The 24,367-nt window shown below is 39.7% G+C and overlaps 1 protein-coding gene across 14 annotated transcripts in view; it reads right to left on the reverse strand.

Moving 5' to 3' along the window:
• Nucleotides 1-24,367, reverse strand: part of ZMIZ1 (zinc finger MIZ-type containing 1) — a 717,720-nt gene that overhangs the window by 195,181 nt on the left and 498,172 nt on the right. For 2 of the 14 annotated variants that reach the window (XM_068197345.1, XM_068197348.1), the window contains one exon: nucleotides 12,596-12,717. The exons of the other annotated variants lie outside the window; for them this stretch is intronic. The gene's annotated coding sequence lies outside the window, so the exon portion shown is untranslated. The remainder of the gene's footprint in view (nucleotides 1-12,595; nucleotides 12,718-24,367) is intronic. 14 annotated transcript variants of the gene reach the window in all.

A 24,367-nucleotide genomic window follows, 5' to 3' on the forward strand; every position in this document is an offset into this window, starting at 1 on the left:
GATGTGCCCAGGCTGTCACACAGATTAGTACCTTCAGTGAAATGTTGCACTTAATACACTTTTCAGTCCAGCTCAGTTTGTTCCAATCTGATTCTCAGAAAATCACGTGGAGACTTTTCAGCTGTAAGCACCATTTCTTGCACTGTGTTATTTAATTACTGTACAGGAGCTGGTTACAGACCTGATAAAGCACTGCAGTCCCTAATTCTCTTGACCTGTACCTAGCCTTCCAAGTGAAAAGCTAAATAAAGGAATCATTCTTGGTGGTATTTCCACTATGTTAACAGTATTGCCCAACTTGAGGAAGAAAGCCGTGATCTTGCATAACCATGCAACAACATGCAGTCAGCAACAGCATTCACTCATTACTGACCTATCCTCAGACTAACTTTACCAAGTGAATCATGTAACAATGAAGAAACCTATGACCTCTGTTTGGCTAAGACATAAATGAAGATCCAGTAGCTTACCTAACTAAATTCTAAGATTTTTTTTTTTTTGGCTGCTAGATAATATGTTTGTTTACCAGGAATCCCAGGAATCCCAAAACTAAACAAAAAAGCATTAGACTTCTATAATGCTCCAAGTTTTCACTTAACCCTGAGACACCAAATTAAATTAATTTCTCAGTGCCTTATAGTATTTCTGCAGGATATCTACTCTTAACTTTACAGGTAGCTCAAAATCTTTATTAATATTGCCAGAAACCAGGGTGGTAGGGAGAGATTGACTTATTCTTATTTATTTCTCATTCCCAAAGAAAAAGAGGCGGTGATAAACTGCATGCCTATTAGAACAATATGATTTAAAATTTTACAACAGAATGAAGCTCCTGTTGTACCGCCTGGTTAATAAGCTGTCAGTTAATTTATTAAGAACTACAGAGATCTGATGGAATTTAGGCAAGCGGCTGACAGCCCATCATATTTCTAATTCTAAGGTATATCCTGTCATTCAGTTAAAGTTTGAATAAAACAATTCCACATGCCAGGTTTGAAAGTGAGCTATACAAAGAACAAAGGCAGTTGGGAGGAATCTTGTAAAGACCTAAAGCTTTGTAGAGTATCTAGAGAAATGTATCTATAACCAGACACTGAATCAGAGTCATTTTTCCTGCTACACTCCCCAGTGCATTTTCTCCCATCCCTACTCCATCCCACACAACATTCTTCACCACAAGGAATTTTAGAAGCACATTTACAGAAGGTAATCACTGTTGGAAGGAGAAGGGTAGGAGTTTTTCATTTCCATGGCTAAATGAATGAAGTTGACCTTAAATGGATAGCATCTGCAACTGTTCTCAGAGCGAGAAGGGGGTTTGGACTAGTGGAGGAACAAAAACAAGTCTCAGCTTAAGCTTAAGAAAAAATGGTAGGGACAAATGGAAAGAAAAATCCTTAGGAGCTGTGATTCTTAGCTGTCCAAACTGCCATTTGGGAAAAGGACTGCCTACCTTACAAGAACTGAACGTAATGTAAAACTTAGTAGCCTTATTGGATATTTTACTACATCCTCACCAGGATCTTCATTAAAATCCTACTTAAGATTAAGTCAGTGTCTGGTTGCAATAGCAAAGTGGCACCCCTGGGACTTTGCCCAATGTGATTAAGAAGCACACAAAACAGTGCCACAAATTGTAGCTTTTCCAACCCGGATATCCCAGTGGTTTTGTTTTCGTTTTTAAGGAAACATCAAGAAACCTTTTAATTAAAAATACACCAATGGTTAGGAAATATCTTCTGCTAGAAGAGAAAAGGTGTGCAGCACTAGCCTGTGGGACTGGCACTAACACAAGCAGTTCTTCTGCTGTGACAAAACAGCATCAGAACCAACAACCTGATAGGTGGAATCAGGGGAACAAGTTCTGGTTTTGAGTATTTCAAGTGCAACTAACATTTTTTGAAATACAAAAAAGCATAACACAGTCTCCCTTATATTACACAATGCTGGAGGACCACACATGAATAATGTTCCGAGTTATATGTAAAAGATCCAAGTCCATCTGCTGCTGAAGTCTTTAAAGACCTCAGCTTTATTTTCAAGATTGTCAGCTGGCAGAAGAAAAACAGTTTTACATCTTGTTGGTAGGACAAAAAATAAGTCACAGAAAGTTCCACTTATTCCCCCAAAACCACACAGGAGAGTCTGACTGAGCCAAAACTGAACATAACACATCCTGGTCAGAACAGGCCAATCAATCACAAAAATACCTACCTCTAACTCTTGTCATAAGAGACAGTTTTGCCAAGATTCTCTGACTTATGAGTCTCTAAAACCTGGAGTTCTGAAAATGGATTAATCTCCATGTCATGACTAGCTCTTTTTCGGTTACATGATCTACATTACAGCTCCGAGTCAGGACTACCATATATAATTAGATTCACACTAAGTACTCCACAAAATAACATCATGTTTAAGTTAAACACGTGTTCATTTTCTTTGCTAAGCTCTTGTCTTAACAGTGACATAAAAGTAAATATTTTTATAGCTCAAAAATCTCAAAATTTTTACCAGCTCTTTTAATCACTACTGTTTTGGGCATTATTATTTAAATGCATATTTTTTTAAATATAAAACCAGAGCATACTGATTTTGCTGTTACTATGAGCATGTTTCCATTTTTGCAACTGTAGGTAATGCACAAGAGACCAGAACTTGCACACATTTTATCACAGAGTATTATGCAACAGCATTTCCCAAAATTGCAGTTTATTTTCTCCCTTAAATCCAGAACAAATGCTGACAGAACAAAAGGGAAGATACACCTGTTCTCCCTGTGTTGTAACATTTTGGGGGATTGCCTGCTTTCAAATGCAAACTGCACAAAATACCAACCTAATTTGCAGAAACATACAACTTCTCAATGGTTTGAGTTTAAATATAAACAAACAAAAAGTGACTGTAAAACCCGACATAACAGTGAGAACATTTATTTTGGTAAGTTACCAGCAAAACTTTTATTAAAACTTGCTCATCAGTTACAAGCTTTGCCAAGCAAACAAGCTTGCCAGTCTTTGAAACCCCTCAGAGGAAAAGCGTGGTAAGGGATGACATTGTTGGGAGCTCCTGTTTTCCCCCTGCCTGCTGGTATTTGCAGCTCTCCTGTTTGGACAGCCCTTTTCACACCAAGGTCATGCCAAACAGTGCTGTGGCTTCCAGAACAGTTTTAAAAGTCCTATGAGACCCTAAACTGAATGGCTTTAGCTCTAACCTTGGGAAGACACTTGAGAAACTCATCAGAGGCACCAAGCCTTCATGAAAATTCCACACAGAGAGGTTCCTGCTAGCATGCAGCTCCTCGTTGGATCCAGACCCAGGATTACACTGTAACCCAATGAGTTACACTGGCTTTCATGATGAAATAAACAGTTCTTTACAAAATGCTGGTTAAACATGAAATAGTTTTAAATACTATGGCTCCCTGCCTTAGACACTGAAAACGTCACAGGTCAAATAATTATTAGTATTGGGACTTGCTCTTGAATCAGTGATTAAAATAGGCTGGGTCTTGGCCAGGACTGCCCTACCACTGCATCTCCTCACAGCTCCAGCTACAATGCAGGTAGTACATGAATATTTTTGTTAACAGAATGAGAATGGTGATGCACACAAAGCTAATGAAAGAAACTGGAAGATGACAGCATTCTGCACTGTTGAAGAGATAGCAATTTCAAAGCAAAGCAATTTTTTGTAAACTTTTTTTAAATAGAGAATTTGGAAGACATGGATTTCCCAGTTAATTTGAGATGGAAATTCAGACTGTCTGAAAAACCCCATTTCTCATACTTTTCTCAATTCCAAAATGAAGAATTTCCAAGTCTTAAACTTACAGCGTGTTTCACTGTAAACACAAAATGACAACACATATGAGAAAAACCAAAATGTATTTTAAATGTGTTATCATCATTTACAATGTTGAAGTTCTAATGGGGTTAAATGTTAAAAGAAATGCTCCTTCAAATAAGAGAGTAGGATACTGTTTAGAATGCTTAATATGTCTGCCATTGCCTAGGTAGCTTGTCACCCAGTCTTCTCTTCCTAAATCACTTTCATAACTCCAGTGCTGCAGATTTATTGAAAAATATAAATGGGGAGGAGGAGTAAGTCAGGGTAGAAGAAACCAAAAATCATATTTCAACTCTCAAAAGGCTTTTAAATATATTATACTTTATCTATCACAGCAAGTTCTCCTTTTTCAAAACCTGAATCGTGCATCTTTTTTCCAGGCAGCACTACTTGCCACTAGCACTGTGCAAACCTCCAAACTTCCGGAAGTTTTGGGCCAGCTTCAAGAAGCTGACACACTTACTAGCATCTCTTTGGTCCAGAAATCCTGGGAAAGTTTCAATTTGTCCCAATTTCAAAATGGTCACAAATACTTCAAGAATAGCCTTTGCTGTGGTATTACTCTTTCCTCTTCCAAGAAAACCCAAACATCAGTTCAGAGTTATGTGACAATGCTGTAAAATGCCTCTTGTGCCTTCCTTAACCACCTAAAAAGGATCAAAGTTTTGGATCAGGTTTGGTTTTTGAAGTAGGATACACAACAGTAACCCATGACAAGCGTTATTAATGCTCTCTGCAAAAGTTCACCTCCTTTTACAACCCAAATGGGAACATCTAAATCTTGTCTTCCTGGAGTCACAAAATCTTGTTGCACTTGCACCTCTTACAGCAAAGGTCAGAATCTCACACACTGTGCTATCTCATTTACAAAAAAGATGTATCTTTTTCCATATTTCCCTCACAGAAGTTACTGGAGCCAACAGCTGATTTGTACCTTTAACCTCCCGATAACCTCGCAACAATGACGCTGCCCTGCAAGGAACTGAGCCTTGCTCGTCATCAATTCCAGCAAGAAGCAGGTTTTACACAAGGATGCATTATCTTCCCAAGACTGAAAAAGATTTATATAATAAAACTTTGATAAAAATCAGCCCTTTAGAGCAGTTACAGGATCAACTCAAAGGTCTAAGCGAGGCAACAAATAGGTTTAGAATCATGTTTGATACAATACCTACCAAGGCCAAAAAAAATCACTGCATCATGACTAATTTCAGTGGATGCATGTTCCCATGCTTGGCCTCAACTACAGACGTTTTGTATTTGAGAAATTAGGGAATAACCTAAACTTTTGCTGACCTCCTAAAAAACAGCAATAATGCTCTATTTTCCAGAGATGAAATTTCAGCAAAAATAAACTGCCTTAAAAAAGAAAAACAAAAGAAACCCCCAACCAACCAAAAACAACACAGAGGTTTTTGCTGCCAGTGACTCACAGTATTTTTCCTTAACTGCCCACAAAAACTTCATGTCAGACCGTAATTGTTTCAGCCTTTGCTGAAATATGTTCCCACTGAAAACCATCACTGCACCATCATTCGCGGCTTAACATAAGAGGCATCACAGACAGACCACTACCACAAAGTCCATGCTGCCAGCAGCCCTGCTTCTGGTTTACCTTCGGATGGCGGCAAGCTGTCATTCACAGCAGGTCAGCAGCCGCCTGGTGAGCAGCTCTGCCAACCCCACTGGAGCAGAGCAAGGTGCCGAGAAAGGGAGCAGGAGCTGGAGGTGAAAGCAGCTCGGACGTCCCGAGAGCAGGCGCGCTGCTCGCGAGTCACGGGCCATGGTCACGCTTACAGAGCCGGCACCGTGCTGGGGCAGCTGCAAGCAAACTGCTACAAAGGTGCTCATTAAAGCCCCCAGTTCCTTTTGTCTTTCACATCCCCTAGCGCTCCCATGCCAGCCTGCTTTTGAAAATCACCCTTACTGCTTCCACGAAAGCCTTGGCTCTTGGAAGAATAAGGTGTGTTGTCTAAAGCAGCATTTGGGGCCTTTCCAAACAGCTCATGATAGCTGAAAGTCAGTGTAGTTGCAATGTGGCATATCGACACTAATGCAGAAAACCCACAGTGGTTTTGATTCCATGATGACAAACATATTTTAAACCTGCCTGTATTCCAGTGATGATGTGAGCTAATGACAAACCTTTTATTTATAAATATATACCACTCCCCCAAGCTTAAACTCCAGAATGACAAGTGGCAGTGTATTGCTCTCTTTTGGAAGGTGGGTCTAAATGGCTTCCCTAAAGCCCCACAGCTATCCAAGAAGTATTTTGTCTGTGCCTTAAGCACAAAGAAGCCATCCCCAACGTGACAGCACAGGACATCCTGCTTTGTTGGCATCAGCAACTCCATCAGCAGTCCTCTCTGTCGAAGAACTGCTGCACCACATGCTCTAATCTAGTGCTGGGAAAGTGAAAAATCTCAAAACTGTTTGTAAGCCAATTAGCATCTTCCTAGCACCACCTTCATACTTAATTCTGTTTAGGGTGTGATTATCAGCAAAGACCTCAGTCAATACCCTCTCTGCTATTAGCAAAATCGCACCCAAGAAACAAACAGGAATAGCATAAGAATATTATCCAGAGTAAGTTGAACCACATGCACATTATATTGTATTCATGTCAGGTATGTTCTCTTTGTACCATCTTCATTTTTTACTTTGTAAATTACTACATCACATGGCATCTTTTAAAAGCTAAAACAAATTAAATAGCTTGACAGAAATATTGGAGAGGAGACTCTTGGCTGTATGCAGGAGCACAGATTAGACTTACATATTTATCCTTTCTGACATTATAAAACAATTAAAAAGAAATCTTTCTTACATACTTTGAATGAATGCGTTATTTTGTAATTAGAGAGTCAAGTTCTAGAATTAAGTGACTATCACCTGTAAATTTTAATTTCTCTCCCTTTTAAAAATTTGGTAGTGAGTTAGTAGCAAAATACTTGAAAAATAGACTTGCTGTGTCCTGAATGGCATAGAAGAAATAACCTCAAAAACAACAAAACAAAACAACCCAAAAGCAAAAGCACCCAAAAACTTAGAAAGAAAATATATTTTCTCCTCTACATTGCAACCGGAAAACAGGTGAGGTTTTCCTGCACTGACATGCAAATCCATGACATTTCAGCTGCTAAAGCCTGCGAAAGACAGAGCTGAATTCCCAGAGCCCAACGGCGGCACTGAGCAGCGCAGCAGGGCAGGGCGCGGTGCGGGGCCGTCCCTGCCGAGGCCGGGAGTCACACGAGGAGCGCGGCCCCGGCCAGCGGCCCCGGCCACGCAGCCCCGGCCACGCAGCCCCGGCCACGCAGCCCCGGCCAGCGGCCCCGGCCAGCGGCCCCGGCCAGCGGCCCCGGCCAGCGGCCCCGGCCACGCAGCCCCGGCCACGCAGCCCCGGCCACGCAGCCCCGGCCACGCAGCCCCGGCCAGCGGCCCCGGCCGCGCCTCAGCGAGCTGCAAGGGAGAGCCTCCCATGCGGGCTTCCTTCCCAGCGCCAAGGCCAGCAGGAAGGGCTTCGGAGCAAAGTGAGAGGTGAACTGGAGCAAGTTTCATGTCTCCGAAGAAGGCAGCTTTCCCCCAGCAGCGTGAGCTGTGCTCCTTAGCCTGTCCGTGGGTTAACAGTTTTCACACTGATCAGCCACGCTGAGCGACGAGGAAACAGACTGCGACTGCAGCTGAAGTACACAGTTTATACAGCAGTGCCACAGAAACCCTTCTACTTTAATCGAAAGAAAATACTGCAAATATTCAGTGTTAAGTCTTGTGCAGTTTGGAATGCATTTGCAAAAAAACTTCTTTAGGACAGCGCAGTCACTCATATTTATTTGGCTGAATAAATAGCAAAATTTCATGTTAGAAGGTTTTTGCTGCTTGGAAGGCGACACAGTGAATGAACTTTTTATGTAGATGAGTGGGCAGAGCAAGCTTAAAAAGAAATCTCTATCTCCATCAATGGCTAGCGTTCCAGAGAAAATCCTTTTATCCTTATTTCTATTATTGTTTTACAATACTATCTAAAAGAGCCTCTGCCAGATACAAAAGCAAACTGCGACAAGCATTCTCCCAGCAGAGATTTATAATCTAATAACAGGATATGGCATAGGTGAAGAGACTTGTCCAAGGTCACATAGTAGATACACGCCACAAATAAGAATGTCAATGCTTCCTGACACTCTCTCTAGCCTTTTGCTGTCTAATTCACACCGCCTTTCTACACCTTTTATGACAAACAAGCAAACAACCAATTTAGGGTGGCAGGAAGGGAATGTGTGTGATCCTTCAGATGAGTATGAACCCATTTTGCTGATTAAATAACAGGTTTCTATTTATCCTTAAATTGAACAGTCACAGGTACAGTCTTTATTTGCCTTTACCACAAAAATCAGTACAAGTCATATCAATAAGTTTATCTACCAAGGTATGGTAAAAATACTTGTATTTAAAGATTGATTCTTAAAAATGGAAAAATCTACACCAATCTTCTTTTTGTGATATTTGTTGCTGTTAATTTTCGACAGATACTTTTTAAGGAGAAGCATTAAAACATGAGCTTAACTGTCTTCCTTCCCTGCCTGCCTTTGTTTACCATGTAAATTGCCACCCACACACTTTCCCATATACAGCACAGTGGGGTACTATTCACCAACATTGAGCTTCAGAAAATGCAGCTCCTGTCCCCAGCAGGAATGACGTTGTGCCTGGAGTTCTCTCTTTAAGTCACATAAATTTATCAGGGGGTAACAGGAAAAAGAGGCCTGATAAGAGTCACTGAGCTAATCCAACTTACACACCTAATGGACCTGAAGGTGGGGGAATGGAGGAAGACACAGAGCACAAGACACACAGAGAACAGATCACCTCAGGAAAAGTAATTTTAAAACCATGAATTTACATTTTACTGGGGTGCCTTTATGACACACACAACCAACATACTATACACTATGCGTCCAAAAATGTGCCAAATCAGGAAACCAAAAAGTAACCCAAAAATCCAGAACTATGTAGGTTTAAACTTCATAGCAACAAAAATTTTTCAGAAATATTTGAGGGATGTCTTTTAGAATACTAGTTTCTTCCTTTCAAAGGAAATACTCTTTTTATTCCTTTCCTTAACAAATGCTGTGCAATCTGAAAATCCATTTATGAAGTGCTGTCCTACCACTGTACACTCCGCGAAGGACACGATGTTTCTCAGATAAGTATCAGCATTCATATTTTTATGCATTCAAAGCAACCCCATCTGTGTGCCTGCAAGCTGGAGGTTTGTCATATGGGAAAGGAGCTCCAGGAGCAGCTCACTGCTCTCTACTTCCTGCAGGAGCTGCAGGAGGGAGAAGCAGGAAAACCTTCCTATGTCTCAGTCTTCCTTTGGGTAAAGCATTAGCAACCTCTAGAGAACAGAAGCAAGACCTCTACATTGCTGTATATACCACAGACTGCAAAGGAACCAAACAGAAACATACATGTGAGCTTTGCACAGGCAAAAGTATTTTATTCCAAGTTCTCAAAGGCAATGCTACTGCAAGGGAAGACACGTACTACAAAAACCTCTCATGAAAGGAGCAGGGAGAAATAGAACCAAAAGATTCTAGTGTCCCCATCTGCAATATATCTCCTTTTAGAGGTCCACATGGACACACATGCACAATCAAAACCTCTACTTTCCATCAGCAGATAAAATGCATGTTGTACAAACACACATGTAGCACTCCATGCACCCATCTACTAAAGCTACATTTTTACATTTACAGAGGAAGAAAAAATCCAACCCTGACTTAAAACACACAAAAACTTAATGCAAAGTGCTATGAGGATTTTTCAAATATCACTTTTCCAGTTAAATCAGTTGTAACTTTTGTAATTTTGAATTTCCATGATGGGGGTATCCCTTGCAGGTTTCAATTAGTAGTCTTTACTGTCTGAAAGTCTTTACTTTAATCTAATTTTTTTTCCCCTGCAGTAAAATGTTTTGCCATTAAGCAAAATGGAGGATTAGGAATAAAGACAATTAATGGAGCAAATGTTTGTATAATGAAATCATGCTTGTATCTGCAGCAAAGAGAGAGACTTGGGATAGACTTTCTCCATTCCTGATTTTACACTGTACAGCTTCAGATAATATAGGGAAACAAGTTAGAGCAAAAGATTATCCTCTGGCTCCTGATCTGGCATTGTGTTTACTAAGGACACACAGAAGTGATGTTATCCCAAGTGACGTGATAGGAAAGCTTAGAACTTACATTTTGTTCTCCCACTTTCTTTTTCACTTCTTTGAAAATGTTTTGGGGAACATGGATTTTTAAGAATACCAAGGAATTTTGTGGCTGAGGAATTTAGAAATTAAGTTGCCCATTGCCTAGATGCCATATTTTTTTCAGGGAGACTGCAGTGTGCTTTTAGGTCTCTTTCCTGAATCATCTCCTTTTAACATCTGACTATTGTCGCAAAATGCTTTATCCTAAGAACCAGAATGGATCTGCAGATTGGACTATGGGCTTCCTACCCACAGCCAAAGTTCCATGGACAAGACAGAACAGTAGCGGGCACCTTTCCACTTTCATGTGAAGAGTTAGATAGGAGGTACCCAGTGAAATTCAGCTACAGAAAAATTTCAGAATACTCCCTCAAAACTCCACTCTTCAAGTATTCCCAGGTTAGCTTTGCCCCAGAAGTGGCATCCCCTGCATACAGTGTCTATGCAGGAGGCTGCAGAGACTGCTCAAATCCCCACAGGGGCAGAAATGAGGACAGACTGGTTCTCACTGACACTTTAATGCTGTTCTTTGCATGAAGAATCAGGCCTTGCAGAATGGATGGAAAACAGCCCGTGCAGTAAATGTCAGTATTTAATAAGGGAGTGCCAAGGTAACAATCTCTGTATGAAAGAAGCTGTACTTGGGACTTTGAATGTTAAAATAAAGGTATTAATTTTGAAGGGAAGGAAAAGTCAAGAAAAAGCAAATTCAAGAATCTGCAAAAGACTTCAGTGCATAGCTCAGAAAACATTGGCCAAAGACTGATGCCTTTACCACAACAGGAGGACAAATGAAAATATGTATTGGAAAGGGGAACTTGCTTTCTTGGAAACCTTACTGGGAGTTCTAGAGGCCTTTGTTGTCACCTAGTCAGAACTTAGCAAGCTTCAATCCAGCTTGCTACCACTTCAGTTTTAAAACATACTCTAGCAGTCTTTCTTTAAAGGTTAAGCACCAAAAAATTTCAATAGGCAATTTCTGACACTTTGACAAGACTAGTAATGTGCAATATTGTAAAGTCTGGCTAAAGTAGTATTTCCAAGAGTTCTGCTAGTTTTTACCTGTGAAAAGCCTCTGTCAGTTAATCTTTATACTCTCCCTGAAAGTGAGCAGGTAGCCACCCAAAACACTGCAACTGACACAAAGTGTGTGCACTTCACTAAATTTTAATTCTTTGCCCAATTAAGTGATAACACTGAAAACTGCTTTTATATAAATATTTCAGCATACCACATTTATTTAAAATATATGTATATAACCAGGAAGGACTTCAGAGAAACAAACTGCTCTTCTCTTAATTCCCAAGTGCATGAATAATGGGTCAACTACGTAATTTCTTCTTACTCTCTTTTCCCAGGAGATGGGAGGCATGGTATACACTCACAGCTGTATTTTCCACATGCTAAAAAACTCCAACAAATTAAAGATAATATGTGCACACACATGCACAAAGGATGCTTTGTTTATTCCTTCAACTGTTTTAATTGGTTTTCTTTGGAGTCCCAAAGACACATCTAGATATAGATTTCTTCTGCCAACACATCTATACAACATAGCTACTCAAAGTAGCGTGCCTTGTGAGATTAGGGGTTGCTTATGCTTCTACTTAAAACTGCTGACATTAGTATCATGTCAAATGTACAGAAATCAGGACAGGTAATTCTGGGAATAAGTACTAGGTTACACTGTAATTTATTGGCAGAGTCAGGGTGTCCACAAAGGTAAGGTTTAGATCTGCTCTCTCCCAAATTCTGACAAATCAACTGCAGAACTGACTTGTGATAAAACTACTTCTCTCAGCTATACACACAACAGTTTTTCTTTGGTCAATCATCTATGCCACAACAACATGAATTCTTTTCATGGATGGTGTTTTATAGTTCAAGTTTTCTGAACAACCCACTGAGTTAAACTATTCAGTTCAAACAAGTTCTTCCATAAATTTTGGCCATGTTATCGCTGGTTCTTCTTGAATGCTCCAACTAAAAGATTCATCATTCCTAAACACACACTGAAGAGTTTACAAATCCATTTCTAATGGAAATTTGGGGGCTGCTTAGCTTTTCTATGGGCCATTTCCTTACCCAAGGTGTATGACTGGACAGAAAACAAGCACTTACTATGGCTACTCCAACTACATTGCTGGCAGAGAACGAACACTGCCTATTCTTCTTTAATTCCCCTTCTCTCTCCTTTAAGAAAAACCTCAAAATCAAAAATATGTCTCAATGCACAATTCCAAGAAAACCTCTTAGGCTAGAATCTGTGGGACTCCCTCAGTCATTAATGCTGTAACAAAGAATCCCTGCTTATCTGCGTACTTCAGAGAGTATTATGACCCTAAGCCTGATTTTATACTCTGATTTAGTTAATATTTTTGCATTACTCAACAGCTTTTACCTAGCCAGAGCACGTTTTCAAGCACACATACACAACAATGTGCTCTTAATTACTCTGTTGGTGGGTAAGTCTGTCAGGTTTCTTACCTTTTATTTTTAGCCACTTCCAAGTTCTTTTTGTCCAAGTCTGAAGCAGGGAGCAGGGAGTATTTATTTCTATTAATCAATCAAAGATGGCAGTGGTGGTGCACTCTAGTTTTTCATTCTGACTGCAAAGCAAAATTAAAAGCTATATTTTGCAAATTTACGCATTATAGATTGTAGCGGCAGCTGGTGGACTGCTGCTGAGACAGACCATCTTTCCCCTTCCAGTCCCCTGTGACTGAGAGGGAAGAATTACAGGACAGCACTAGCAGCTGCTGCTGCTGCCCCAGAAGCAGCAAGCCAAGGTCTCTGGAAAAATAATTGGGGAGGCGGGGGAAGGGAAGAAGGGGGACAAAGAAGTTGGGGAGGGGAAGGCATTGCCAAGGCTGGCGGCACAAACAACACGCTGCACCTTGCCCTCAAACAAAACAATTGAGCTGGTTTGGGCTTCCTTCTGTAGACACAACTCTTAAGCCATTATGAGACTTGAAAACACTACCAGTTTTTGATAAGGACTTTTACAGAATTAAGAAAGAGTGAGAAAAGGCCATATATTCCTTCCAGTCTGATGCTTGCAGCAGTTTGCTCCCAAATCCTCTAAAAATAAAGCACAGTAGGATGAACAACACCCTTCCTTGCAGCTTCCCGATAGAATCATTCCATGGAGCACTCTATCTGAGCACAGGCACTGTCTGCAAGTCAATTCATGCCCTGTCTCCTGTAAAACAGAGGTAACCAAATCTTTTCTCACACACATGTAGTTGTGAAGATAATTAATGGCTCCAAGATATCATCAGTGTGAAAACACTAACAATCACTCATTTTTAGACAGATTTGAAAGAGGAACTAGTGGTAATTGTGTCCATTAAAAAAAAAAAAAAAAAAAAAAACCTGCTCAGTGCAAAAATCAGCTTGCTTAAGTAATTGGTCACCTAAGCAGTGGCTCAGTGCAAGCAAGTAATGCCCATCTATGCTACTCAGCACACTATATATAAAGCTCATCTCAACAGGGTTGAAAAAGACAAATACACCGACTGACCAAACCAGACCCACCCACATCTAAAAACCTGAAGTTCACCCCAAGGCTTTCATGTTCCCCAGTGGATCTCCCGGGTTCAGGCTGACCTCTGGGGTCCCACTGAGTGGGACAGTAACATGCCTCATTCCCTGTGAATGAAGAATACCCTTTACAACAGTGACTTTCAGTTTAAACAGAAGAGTCCCGTGAATGCTCATTTTCAAGAGAGAAATACACAAACCACGCATGGGCCAGGTGTGCATGTCTCACTGTTCCTTCTACTAAGGGACTTCAATGCAAGATACTACTTGGTCCAGTGGACACTGCTTCATTTTCACAGCAGTGGCACAGACTTCCAGATTAGACATAGAAGAGATTGTTTGAAGAAAACATTCAGCTATGTACCTTTCTGTGCCTTGTTTAGAAAGACTGATTCAAAAGCAAATTCCTAGTTTAATTCCTGTATGCGAGAATATGCTTCATTTTAAATATACAGCTTCTCTTTTAATTGGAGGACCACTTTTCATCCAATGTATTTGGTCATTAAAACGAAGAGGAAAAAAAACAGGAGAAAAGAAAATACTGAAACTTCTTCGAACTGGTCTCATAACATAAGCCAAGAAATACTTAAGGTCAGAAGAAAGTACTGGTGGCTAAAACAGTTTGCATCGGTTTTGTTGTGTGTCAGAACCCCTGTCAAGATAAGCCAAGAACGCTGTATACAAAACCAACACCATTATAAGCAGGCACAGCCTTCTCTCAGTGTTTGTATTTCATATTCATTTTGGGAAGCTAAGCTAATGATTGCTATCTTAAGAAACAGCTTTTGATATATCATCAATTTCCTGAAGAACATATCAGTTTATTGAGCAGGAGTTCTCATTCAATAGTATTATGCCTTACTTTTTAAAAAATTTTTTTTGAAAACTATAGTTAAAATATTGAGATGCTGGTAGAAGACACTTCCTCAAAATCTAACTACAGGTATCAGCTACTAAGATTATCAGGGACTCAGTATTTTTAAAAGTTTTTGAACAAAATTAAATAAATTTTTTCTCCTTGGCATATTAGATCCTACACTGTTTCTAAACCCAGAGTATTTAGTCAAAGTACTTGTACACAAGTCTCAGATTAAATCCACCACCATATGAATTTTAATGCATATAGGAAAGAAGTTTCAGCAACATTAAACCATTTCAGCTGCTACAAATGCTTCAAAAGTCATGACTTCCAGATGTTACAGTGATGATAAGAATTAGAACATACGTCCACCATTATGTCAGTTTATAGCTGTGTAGGTGAGTAAACAGCTGAGGACAAGAAGGGTTAAATTACACAAAAGCCTTCACTGCCTCCCTAGCAATCTTAGCCAGTTAAGGAACAGGGCAGGTTTTTTCCTCCATAATTCATGAGGAAGGATTTATAGAAGGGCTTGGAATATTGCCACAAGAAAACCAAGGCATGTGGCCACAGAAGTCCCAGCGTCACACACATGGAAATGGAGGATCCATAGAGACCAATAAACAGGGCACAATGACAACCTGCACCCAAAGTAGCCCGTTTCTGGAAGTGGTATCACGTGTCTCTATACTGAAAATACTAGAGGCAGGCCTCTTCCTCAGCAGCAGTTCTCTCAATGACATCTCAGACACTCAAATGATATCTGAAGTTACTCATCTCAGTGACTACACTGTCTCTTTCTCCTCCCTCCTTTTTGACCCAAAGCTATTTTTGAACTTGACCTTCTTTCAGTGTCTCCAGTAAGAAAAAAGCCTTTGATTTTCCTCGCGTTTGGGATCGTGATGGAGAGGTAGGCACTATCCACTGTTCTTTGTGTAAGAATGCTTTTTGCTCTCCTTACATCATCTCTGTCACTCATTTATTTACACAGAATCCACTTGTTTCATTTATTTAACAGATCACCATTCCTGTATCTTTCTTCCTCTCTTGGCTGAGAGGCCTCACAATACAAAAACTTAAGAAAACCATCTACTTCATGAAAATTAATTCAGCAGATGTCTCTCCTTTGCAGTAAGTTACCGTGGTGTAAGTGGTTTTAGACCTACTAAATATAAACACACACGGAGGTATTTAAGGCATACTGTAACTCACTTCACTTTTCAGGACTGAGAAGTCTGAAGTTCAAGAACATAAGAAGTTTGTTTTGAAGGCAGCGTAGCCTTACCACACACGTTTTCATAAGACACTTGAAATCACAGACTGTGCCCGCACTTCACGTTTCATAAACATACATACAGCTTCCACACTTGGACAATTACTTCACATTTCATGCAAAGGGCATTAGAAATACGACACCTGGGCTCACACATTTAGCTTGAAAATGCACTTTGTGTGTGTATGTGTGAATGCACATTGTCCAAAAAAGAATCAACTGCAAGCTTACAAAAGGAAGAAAACAGACATACTGCAAAGTACAGCCTCTCCATCAGAAAGCATTACAGCTACAAATATTCTGGTAGCTTATACAGTATATTCATGTTACAAGTAGTAAATTGGGTTTGGATGTATTCACATCCAAGATAATAAATTTACCAGCTACAGAAAACAAAGGCAAAACCTTCCCAAAAATGCTGGATGTTACTATGGGTACATTCTTATACCAGCATCAAAACTGAATCCACCCCATTAAACTGTTTGCAGAAGTCAAGCTACATTTTGGCAACAAAATGCATAAATGTAGTTGATCCCCTGTTTTCATGTATAAACCAAAACTGTCACAGAACCAGGTGTTTATTACTTAAAATGTATAATAAGACATAATTTGAGATTAATATCTGCAGTCCTACACCACATTGTGGACGAAGGGAATAATCATTGAAATGAAACTCCACCACAAGCCCTATTTCTAAAAGACCTTTAATTCATTATTAAGACTCATTCTACAAAGAACTGCAAAATGAACCTGATATTAGTTCAACTTTAAATAAACTTTGACAATACTTAAAAATACTTTGACAATGGCCATTAAAAGGAAAATCCTATTTTTGCCAGACCTATTATTGAGGTTCCCTACTGAGGAACATAATAAGTTGCTGGCTGATTACTTTATTGTGTAATTATTCAGAACTTATCATATACACATCACCTCATAAAATAATGTGGCTTGTCCTACAATCTTCCTATTTTCATGCCCAGTCCTTACAAGAAGCTAGAGGTACAGGTTGATTTGGAAAGTTTCTGGATCAAAACAGTATCTGACAATGCTTCAAACTGACAGCAATCAAAAAAAGTTACAACAGATTCAATGTCCAAGGACAGTGAAGCCTTTCCTCCAGATGTTTGCCTTCAGTGAGATGGAAGGAAAACAGGCTTTAGCTGTGCACCACCAGTGAGAGCAGCAGGATTATTTCAATTGAGAAAAACAGGTGTTGAATTATCTAAAACGTAGTGCAAAAAGTGTTGCAGCATCAGCAAATACATTGAAAAAGCAGTACAAGTGGAACAGTAACATAGGCATCAGGCCACTAGCATGTACTTCTAGAATGCAAAAACTACAATACCTGGTATACAGTATGCACAACAAAGATCTCTCCTGTTCTGAACTTTATGGTATTGCTGACTGCTGCACCATAACTATTACATGTCCCTTACTTAGCAAAGGAAGCCGCAGAAAACGTCCCTGTTAATTTATTTAACTAAATAGCTGGAATAAAGTTCTCTTCACAAGCTTATAGCCTTACGGCTTCACACATACTTCCTCAAGACCAAAACTTACTTGTTGTGGCACATTAAAAGGAAAAATGAGACTGAAATCTCTTTTCATCTGCAAGTTCCTGGAGATCTAGTATACAGATGTACATTTCTTGTACTTGCATATGTAATCAATAGTTTACATTTTCTATTTTTAATGTAAAATGACAGCTCACAGGAGTAACTGCTAACTGCACAGATCACTAGAGACACACTCGGGGGAGTTCTTTGTCTATGGACATTTTTCAGGAAAGCCCATTGCCTTTAACTTGAAAAAATACCCAGTAGAAATGGTTGGATGGAACTGGTTTCTGATACATACTTTAAAACAAAAACTGGTGACAGCCAAAGCAAAATCAAGATCAAGGGAGAACAGTCCTCAAAATCTAAACTGAAACTTTACCCTCTGTGAAAGTAGCCTATATAATATGAAAATAGTCTTTTTAAATTAAAAAAAAAAGAAGGAAGTAGAAGGTATTGAAGTAATGTGAAGTAATGTAAACTATAGTGAATAATATTTGAAATATTTTTACATACATGAAAGCAGTAGGAACAGAAAAATGCTATTGTGGGTTTATCCAGTCATCCCCCAAAGTGGGTATTCTGAGCAGAAGACACTTATGTAGGCAGGGTGCACAAGCCCAGCCATTGTCTGTAGTTTACTGCCTGTCCTCCCCAGCCCCCCCAGTCAGGCAGCAGGAGGAACATGTGCTTCCCTTCCTGTCTGCTCACGGAGCTGTCGGCCACAGCCATGTTTAACCTGCTGATCTGCCTTCCCAGCCTCCTACGGCAGCAGTCTGCCAGCTAAGGCAATTCTCCCATTGGCATAGCCAGCACTTCTCCACAAATACCAGTCTTGCCACCATTCCCTAGTAAGATTTTAATGCTATCTTACGTATCTTTTACAGGAAAGACCTGTAAAAATAATGTCCAGTTGTCCAGTATCCTCACCACTCCTTTTGAGCACTTCTCTGCAGCAGTCAGGCACATCTCTTGCCCATGTGACTTTTCTAAGAATTTCCATCACATGGAGAACCAGCAAGAAGAAAACAGGTATTACCCTATAACATACTGGCCCATCTTCTAGATTAGACAAAACCAAACTCTTCAAATAGGCAAACTGTTGTTGGGGCTCCCCCCTCAAGCACTTGGAGGACAGAAAGATTATAGCCATGCACCCCATTCGTATGATGGCCACTCTGTTATCTGAAAAGGTTACGAACCCTAGACCAACCAGCATGTTACCATTGCCATTTCCACCACTGGAAGATAAACATCATTTCAACTTCACTTGTTGTCAGTGGTTCTTTCTTATCATTGTTTTTAATTTCAACGAATGTTCCCATCACCCCAAAAACTGTAGGTTAAACAAAGTGAAGGAAAGATGAGGGAAGACTGATGTGGTGAAATTTGCTATTAGACATCTGGGATACTTGTGTCATGATTATCTGTTTCTTGCAAAAAGAACGATCCAAAGATACTATTTGCATGTTTAAATTAACCCAGCCCAGTTTGTCTCTAATGGTGCACAGAATAATCATGTGAACTATCTAGCTAGCAGATCTGAATGGCAGCAACTTCTGCCAGAGGCAGCAATGAGCTGCTGAGAACACATGTTTTTCACAGCCTAATACTCTCCCCTAAATTCAGCCAGAGCTGTCTGAATGATGACTACATTTGAAAAGAGGTATCAAAATCATTATGATGGGCCACACACTTGAATTTAGAAGGAATTTCTAAAGCACAAAGGGTAGAGAGGTATTAATCTCCCTTAGTATATTCAACCACAAGAGTGCCCCTGCCTCTTAGTGTTAGGGATCTGCTCTGGAAACACCCACCTTGGAGCTCAGAACTTTCCATCATTCTAGACACCTGCAAACACCTGACACAAAAGCCAAATACTTGAATTCATGCTTAGCTGTGATTCATACAGAAAACCCCCTAACCCTCAGTATTGTGCTCTCTCAGCATTTGAGCCATCTGTATCTATTATTCCCCTTCCCTTCCCCTCAGCGTTTGTTGACCATGCAAGTGGTGCACAGGTGATACACTGGGCTGAGACAGGGGAGGAACACTGGCGACCAGCATGCCATTTCTTTTTTTTTAAACCCCTAATCTACATATTTGGAGAGGCAAAGAAACAGAGAATATACGATTCACCCTTGACATTCTGCCAGATCACTTCAATCCTGTAAAATGCCCCCTAATGACCTGAATATAATACCATGGTGTTACAGTGTCACTTAAATACTGCAGGGTTCTTCCTCTGACAGTGCAGTCTGCAGACTTAATATGTAATGTACAGGATTATACTGCCACTAAAATATTACTTAGTGCTGATGAAATTTCAAATTAATTCTGGGAGCTAAATCATTATTCAACTCTGCCTTTGCAGAGATACATTCCCCTGGTTGTTTTAATAACAGTGATTTTAGAACTAGAAGGTTGTTACTGTCTCTTCAAGGCTTGTTTAAAAGGAGAAGTGGCCTCTAAACTGTCAAGCAAGTTAATGCAGTGATGCATGGATGCTCACGACTAAAAAATAATTTGAGAAAAAAATGGGCTCAAATATTAAGAGAGCTCATAGCAATGTGGCTGATGAATCATTTTATTATTTAACAATAAATTAAGAGACTAGCCCAGTTTTCTCTCTCTCTCTCTCTATATATATATGTATACACATATACACTCCCATGTTCCCATCCACTACTACCTTCCTCCACAGAGAGAAGATTTCATAATAATTGAGGGGACACATTCTTGGTGAAGTAAATGACACAACTGCTGGTAACTGATGAAACTGATCTTTGCCAGCTGAGGATGTGGCTTTGAAGTCATTCTGAGCTCTAGCTTTTCAAACCTAAATAAACAAACTTGAACTTTTTACAGCTCTGGGTTTCTTCTTCCTGAATAATTCCTGTTACTAGTGAGTATCCTGTACTTTTAGCTAACTGCAGCACTTCAACACTAAGATGGGCCAATCCTTGACACTGCACTAGAGCCAGCATACACAATAACTTGCTAACATATGAAGTAAGGGAAGATGAAAAACAGTGGATGCGCTAATCATAAAAGCAAGTTTCTATCCTCTGAATGTTTGCCCATTTTTTAACATTGTGTTTAAATTAGTTTCTGTTTCTCAGTTAAAATACCAGGCTGCTTACTTCTACAATGAGGTTTCTTAAATCCGGGAAGCGTTCCCAAGATATACTGAAAAAAAACCCCAAGCCAAAACCCCCACAAAAACAGTGGTAAATGAGGAACAACATAGGGCCAAACACACAGGCTGACAACAACTTGTGGCAGTGAGTCTAAATTAGGCTAAAATAATCAAACTTTCTCCTTATTAAACTGTTACGTACTTCCTCATTTGTTAATACTGTCGTTGTTTATACTTGCAGCCAGGCCAAAGACTTTCCCCTCCCTCCAAATATAATTTCCTGCTATTGACAGACATGTTCAAGTGCTGGATGTGTGTATGTCTACATGGCACACTGCAGGCAGAGGCAAGCCTTCTTGGCCACCATCCAAGCCAGCTGTAAATGAGCCAGCTCCAAACTGGAAGCTGTGTAAGCACAATTAGCACAGCAGTAAGCCTGATCTAACACATCCTGCCAAGAGACCGAGCTTATTAGCTCGAGCCCAACACAATGCAAAGGATGGAGATGGGGCTTCTGCTTTGGCTCCACACAGAATGTGGGCAGCTGAAGCACATCAAGCTCATATCTGTCCACAAGACATGGTGTAAGTACATCTTCCCTTGGAAGAAGAGAAGGTGTACCCCTGCTGCAAGCACTATATTGTCCCTCTGCATCAGCTCTCAGAATACTCTGACTGAGTGCTGTGGGCAGATGGAGGGAACAGGGGTCTCCAGGTGAGAATTTCTGAGGCAGTATAAGAAAAAAGGCACCAGGCAGGTATTCAGGCACCAGGCACCAAAAAGGCCAAAGGGAAAGGTGAGGAAAAGGCAGAGCAAAGCACTGCAAGACTCTACAAACTGATAAAGAGCACTCCACTTCTGGCTTCTATCAGGTCCAGAGCAGTAATGGCCAAAAACCATTACCATACTGTAGATGTTAAATGGTGCACAGGTGCTCCTACCAACAAAAAATTCACTATTTTTGGTGAACATTTGAGCAGTCCAAAAGAGGAATGTGCTCAGAGATGGAAATATGTAATCAAACTGGGACCCAAGAAACCAATCCTCCCCTGGTGCCATAGATTTTATTAAAGGAGCAGTGACAGTCCAATGCCTGGCAATAGTAGTATGAGAAACTTTTAATTTCAGAGCAAAAGGAGACAAAAATCAAAGGGTAGCAATGAAAATCATCAGAGAGGGAAATAAAAGGCATATTTTAAGAAGAATGCCTGCAGAGACTGGGAATGTTTACATTTAAAAGGACAGTAATAGAACAGTCATTGCTAAACTATATTTAGCAGAAAGCAAACTATACAAGTTAGTGAGCTTCTGCCCACCAATTATGATAGCACATGGGCAAGCAGAAATTCCATTGAAGTGTCCCAATCAAAGGCAACAAAGAAAACACCTTATTAAACACATAATTATTTTGTTGCATTCTGCGTCAGACTGTTCTGCAGCAAACACTCAGGATCTTTGGAAGGTGGTGTTCATGCCTATTTTTTTTCCCTCCCACTCTACTGTAAAGGAGTATTTTTAGCTTTCAGTTTGAGCTTTCTGATGTATGGGACAGGTATAAGCAAGAGAGAGAAGGGACCCCCACAAGGTGTAGCAGACACTCCTCCACACATTCAGATTCTGCAGATTAACTAGGTTTATTTTGACTTCTGAGATTTTTAGATTACATTGTGTATATGGAGGTTTTTCATGATTTGTTAGCTTAAAAATCTTTCTTTGAAAAGGCTTAGTTTGATCTGTGGTGAAGGCTACACATCCTCAGCAGAGTACAAGCAGTTTATATACTTGTCCCTGACCCTTGCCTGATCATCAGTTTGGGCTAAACACCTGCTGGAATTTCACACAGAATTTCTCACACTCTAGTAACACAGATCTCAGTCATATATATCTTTATGATTCAAGGCACCATTTGAATCACTGATACTTGCTTCAAAGGAGTGTTTTTCTTCCCTTTTCCCTATCCTTTCATAAACTTCTAAAAACATGACCAAATCAAAGCAAATTAATCACACCAGGTTAAGAGACATACACAAAAGAAAAACTGAGGGCTGAGATTACACTTGTGCTGTTCTTTTGTCTTGAGAAGGAAATAATTTTCTCTCTCTTTTCCCACTTGAAGGCCTGAAAAAGAAAGCTATGCTGTCAGAAATATCAAGGCCTAATAAGATGTGTGAAAAACCAGTCATACCTTGAACTTACTACTTCAAGAAGGTGAAATAAAGAAATGTATTTAAATACTATTCGGTATGAAACATTTAGAAACACACAACAGTATGATTACTGGAGGTTAATTTGACCTTATTTAGATTTTTCAGTAATTTAAAAATACATATATAATTGTCAACCATTGATCAGACAGAGATAACTGTTCTGAAACAGGATCCCAATTTACACACACATCTAATATATCTAAAATGTACAGTATACATACATGCAGGATATAAAAGTCAAATAACCATTCAGTCCCTTTACTTACACATACTTCCAGTGAAAAGATAAAAAAAACTTTGCTTATAAATCAGCTGAACTAAAATACCCTAAAAGAACACATTTCTAATAGTCAGAAGAAAACAGTGAGGAGATAAATATGATTAAGGGGAAAAGGGAGGGTAGAGAAGTAAAATATTTGCCAGTTAGCTCTGAAAACTTTTGTATTGAACAAAAATAAATACTCAATCTGAGTATTATTTCTTTTGGAAATACTTCTTTGCAGAACGGAATGCAAGTCAGCATCCTTTATAAGGCCATAAGAATCTTGTACATACCACCATAAAGTAGGTCTAATACAGAATACAGCAATCTCCCATGCAGTGACATGATAAACAGAATCCTTGAACCACTGATATGGTCTGCCTTCAAAGCAATACTTACTTAAAAATAAAAAGAGAAAAGAATCAGAAGCCATCTGCAAAGGAAGTATCTCAGACTAAAAGACCTGTCTACACTATGTGTACATTGCTTTTTGTTTAGACAAAGTAAAACTAGGATAGATGGCAATGTGTCTGCAGAAGGTTCTTCTATTTTTAACTAATACTGTCCTGCCAGTATCAATTCATCCAGATAGAAAATCCTTCATTAAAAATATAATTTACTTTGGTTGCTTTGCACTATGTTGAAGTGACATCTTTCCCAAACACTGTCAGAGGGCATTAGGAACACAGAGCTTTTGAGAACAAGTTTCAACCATGACACCCATTGGCCTGCCTAAACACAAGTTTCCTTAGGAAGGCTTGGGAATCCTTAGATGGGAAGGGGCAAAGCCAAAGGGCATGAAAAATATTATTTGGATATACATAGTATCATTACAAAATTATAAAAAATCTTTGCACTGTTTCATACAGGCAAAGTGACAAACCAGTGAAATATCCTAAGGAACGAGACAGAACTCTGCAACATCTCAAAAAAAACCCAAAGAAAACTCTAGTACACTATTTCAGCTACCTAAATACATGGAATTTTTCACCCGAAACTTGGCTGCTACAGCATTTTACTAAAAAGTACAACGCTGAAGACAACTCAAGCAAGATGTTACCAACATTTTACTCAGCTCTACATATTTTTATGTGTCCACCTGAGACACATATACAAGCAGATAAGCTCAAATTAAATCACAGATTGCCTTTGGAGTCATGGCTTACTTTTACAAAAGATACCTTATATATTCAGAAAGTTCAGTAGGGGACAGGAGAAAGGAGTGGAGAAGCCCTGTCAAATTGCAGAATTCAAGCCTTGCTCAAATCCAGATCTACCCATGCTCCTCCTCAGAGTGCCAGTTTGGGGCCTGAAGTTGGGAAATAACCAACTCTACTGCTTCATACTTAAAAAGGAAGCTCAAAGACAAACTATGCTGCCTTTTTGTAACTTCTGATGCAATAAATAGTCTGATTCA

The sequence above is a fragment of the Anomalospiza imberbis genome, chromosome 8 (assembly GCF_031753505.1).
Source record: "Anomalospiza imberbis isolate Cuckoo-Finch-1a 21T00152 chromosome 8, ASM3175350v1, whole genome shotgun sequence".
NCBI classification, from domain to species: domain Eukaryota; kingdom Metazoa; phylum Chordata; class Aves; order Passeriformes; family Viduidae; genus Anomalospiza; species Anomalospiza imberbis.